Raw genomic sequence first — 3,911 nt, 5'->3', positions numbered from 1 at the left:
TTGCCGTTTTCTCTTAGAAGTTAATTCCAACTTTTCTGGCTCGAATTATTAAATTTTTTTGAATATTTACCCTTTTTAGTTTTTCAACATTTAAAAATAAAAGAAAATTACCCACAATTATTATTAATTGGACAAGATTTTGCCAAAATTATTGTAATCACTCATATATACATATTCTTAGCCTGGCATCTTATTTTTCATGAATGGTGTCAATATGGCTCATTATTATGCCTGCTAAGGCTAAAAAGATCTAAAAAATTTGATAAAAGAAAATGACAAGAAAATATTATATACAGAATGATGATTATCTTGCTGCTAGTTTTCCCCCCTTCCCATAGTGAGTCGTCCTGGACGAACATGTATCAAGGTGCATGAGTACGAAGTAAGTGTCTATGCATAGCCGTGTACTGTGCCTCTAGGATGCGAATGTAACATATGCATGGGGTAACAAAATGGGGTGCATGATGTGGGTTCTAAACCGTCTGTTTAGGACTGTTGATGGTAAGGTTGGTTTTAGCTTCGTGGGCCAAACAAACGAAGTTGAAGAAGACGCGCCATGTGTTTGATGGTGAAACCTAGTAGATTTGACACTGCATCTTCTTTAGATTGATAGCTCTTTTTTGGATGTCACTGATATCATGTTGATATGGATTTTGAAGACTGTGAGTTTGTCGATTGGAGAGTTGGTTTTGGTATTTCTTTGGTTGTTGATGGTTTGGTTGTATTGGCTTTGTGTTCTTAACAAAAGTGTCAAAGTCAACGATGCAAAAGTGTAGAGACCAAGGGGAGAGAGAGAGAGAGAGAGAGAGAGAGAGAGAGAGAGAGAGAGAGAGAGAGTCTTCTGAACCAATCAACCTTGGCAATGAATAACTGAATGTGTGTATACAATGGAGGCAAGGGGTTTCTTATATAGCAATCCCAGTAAATTTCCCTACCCAAGACTTTGACAAATAAGTAAAATAAATACCTAAAAGCCAAACTAAATAATGGGATCACATTGGGAAGTTCACTTGAGATGCCTAAACTTTAACACCCTCTCTGAAGCTTAGAGTGGACATCAATAGTGAGACCAAGTTGATGAAGAAGCTACCATGGACACCCCAGAAAGTGGCCAACAATTGGATACATTTCGGTGTTGCTCTCCTCAACTTTGTACCTGAAAGTAATGCCATCTTGAGCATCGATTGCCTTTGTAGAAACTTTGAACTGTAGACCATACTACGTCCAATAATCCCTTTTCATGAACTGTGAACATATCATGTCCAAAATATAAAACTCTAAGATAATGAATTGTTGAAACACATCCTGTCCATGATCTGACCAACAACAATGAATTGGCTAGCCCATCCATAGTGTTTTAGATGTCTGATTGGCTCCCTTCCAGATGCATGTGCATTGAACTCTGATCTACGAGTCCAAACACCAATAACTTGAACTCCAACACAAGGGTCCAAATTAATTATAGGGAGCATTGCTTGCCCCTCTCTGCCACTCACAAGCCTCTCTCTGGCTGAAGCTGGTGGTGACACTTGTAATTTGACTAGAAATCTGACATCGAGGCCACTGTGGCCACCACCACGTGTGCCGTGCCGATCTCCTCTATCAAATCTTTATTACCGTAATCTCTGTCCAGCTTGCCTTTGTCCTTGTCTATCTATGAGTTCTTGATTTTGCCTTTGGCTTCAAACTCTTGAGCCAAACAAAGCATCAAATCACAATCATAACTGTGGTCGCACCTCTTGGATACCGAGGTAGCTAACTGAGTATTGGTATTGCCATCCTTGTCCAACTGACCTTTTCCGCTGTCCTCTAGCAAACTCCTTCATTTGCTTTTGACTTCACAAACTTGAGCCAGACAAATTTTTGGGTTCCTTGAGAATTGTGCCGATGTACAGGCCACTAAACGGATGTTGACGATCCGTTATTGATAGCTTTGGTTGTCTTTGGTCGTTGTCATCATGGGTGCTAGAGCAAGGGGGTGCCTTTTTGAAGTTGCAAAACTTGGTATTTCTTACCTTCTTGCACTCCAATAGGCCACAAAAAATATCCTTGCCGCTCCAAATTCCAAGCCGCAAGAACTCCAAGCTGATGCCGATCCACTCCTCTGCATTAATCCCCAGATACTTCGCACCCTCTGCAATCCCTCTCTTCAACTCAAATTTTCCCACTCCACAAGGATTTTCTCTCAATAGCCTCCAATGGTGTCCGAATAGTCTCACAAGACATCGTTGCGATGTCCAATCCCGTGCCAAAACTTTAACACCCTCTCTTAATGAAAGGCCAAGGCCTTGTTGCCTGTATCGTTTTGAAACGTTGGCAGTGCGTAGGCCAGTGGGGAGAAACAAGGGACACAAGTGCATTTTGAAATGTTGGTGCACCAAGCACTCGGGGGGTTCACTATATGTAAACCATCTATACAACATGCGTTCAAAGGGTATTTAAAACACCCCTTATCTGTGAATCTTGAACTAATAAAACAACCCCTCTTTATTTATGAACTTACAGGTTTTTTCCAAAGTGCAATAAAAAGTCCCCCTTATTTAAATATATTTATGTAAAGTTATCCAAAATTTTTGAATTAAAAAACCCCTCTTGTTGAACTCTCATGGTATACTTACATACATAGAGGTGGAGCCCCCGAGACCAAGCATGGGTGGCTAGCCTAGGGTGTCTCAACATGCGAACGGGAGGGGCAGGGCACAGGGTGGCGAGGCGCGTCTCAAAACGCAGGCTCCAGTTGTCAGGTCTTCTTTTGATAAGGGACGTTGGGGACAAACGCTCGCAGGGAGAGAGGTCCGGTACCAGTGCACACCAACGTTTTAAAACGCTTGAGACAGAGGGAGAAAACGACACCAAAGTAGGCAACATTGTGAAATGCAAATAGGGGAGATTTCGACGATGAGAGAGAGAGAGAGAGAGAGAGAGAGAGAGAGAGAGAGAGAGAGAGAGAGTCTCTTGAACCAATCAACCTTGGCATTGAATAACGGAATGTGTGTATACAGTGGAGGTAAGGGGTTGCTTATATAGAAATCCAAGTAAATTGCCTTACCCAAGACTTTGATAAATAAGTAAAATAAATACCTAAAAGCCAAACTAAATAATGGGATCACATTGGGAAGTTTGCTTGAGATGCCTAAACTTTAACAAAAAGTTATAGGTTTTTTTGTTTGGGTTTGGTTTGTTGGTGTTGGGTGGAGTGGCGTAAGTTGAGTTTCAGTAGAACGTCTTTTGGGTATCCATAATTTTTTTGGATGAGCTTGCATGATGGATTTTAGTACCCATATTTTTGTGATCGCCTTTGTAGAACATTGTGATATAGGTTTAGGTGCAAGTAGAAGAGGTTCCCATAGGTGACTTGACTGTGCAAATGGTGTGGCAAGAGATGTGTCCTCTAACATGAGTTGTGAGGTATCATTCAACCAATTTGTTGTGGCTTTATAAGTGCGCATCCACGGCACTCCCAGAATCACTGCCTCATTAAGGTCTGTATCTGCGACTACATGAAATGGATGAGGATAAGAATTTTCATCAACAATTATTGATAAATTGACATGACCCACGCTATTCATTGTTCCTTGGTTGGCCACCTTGAACCCGATAGTATTTGGCGTTAGAGGTTCCCTTGTCATTTTTAAAAATGTTGAGTAGTTGATGACATTTGCTCATGCCCCGAGTGTCCACTAATGCGCGCTCATTGAAACCATCATGAAGTTGAAGAATTCTTTTTAGATCTATGCCAACTAACCAGCTAGGCTCCATTTGAATTAATGCTATTGAAGGAAGATTGATGCCTTTACTTTGCCGCCAATTTTCCTTAAGGTTTGCTTGTTCCTTTTGCTTTAATATTCTACTAACCAAGTAGGCTCCATTTGAATTAATGCTATTGGAGGAGGATTGATGCCTTTACTCTA

This window comes from Adiantum capillus-veneris, chromosome 9 (assembly GCF_014529385.1).
Source record: "Adiantum capillus-veneris isolate H3 chromosome 9, ASM1452938v2, whole genome shotgun sequence".
Taxonomy (NCBI): Eukaryota; Viridiplantae; Streptophyta; class Polypodiopsida; order Polypodiales; family Pteridaceae; genus Adiantum; species Adiantum capillus-veneris.
The sequence above is the reverse complement of the archived record's forward strand: the minus strand, read 5'-3'. Positions refer to the sequence as shown.